Source organism: Eimeria mitis, genomic scaffold (assembly GCF_000499745.2).
Source record: "Eimeria mitis Houghton genomic scaffold, Emh_scaff732, whole genome shotgun sequence".
Lineage (NCBI taxonomy): Eukaryota > Apicomplexa > Conoidasida > Eucoccidiorida > Eimeriidae > Eimeria > Eimeria mitis.
This window is the reverse complement of record NW_013575348.1, coordinates 7,133-7,342: the sequence shown is the minus strand read 5'-3', so window position 1 is coordinate 7,342 and position 210 is coordinate 7,133. Positions and strand designations below refer to the sequence as shown.

The 210-nt window shown below is 29.5% G+C and overlaps 1 protein-coding gene across 1 annotated transcript in view; it reads left to right on the top strand.

Moving 5' to 3' along the window:
- EMH_0020990 (DEAD/DEAH box RNA helicase, putative) overlaps positions 1–210 on the top strand; it is a gene marked incomplete at both ends in the record, with an annotated part of 10,867 nt that overhangs the window by 4,464 nt on the left and 6,193 nt on the right. The window lies entirely within an intron of this gene.

The window sequence follows — 210 nt, the reverse complement described above, 5'->3', positions numbered from 1 at the left end:
TATATATATATATATATATATATATATATATATATATATATATATATATATATATATATATATATGAAGAAGAGACAAGTAGATAATAAATAAATCACCAAAACATAGATAAACAAAAACGGAGACAGATAGAAAGAAGGAGACAGATCCTCTCACAGGCCTGCTGCAGCAGCAACTCTCGCGCATATCTCTCATCTCCTGCTGCTGTTC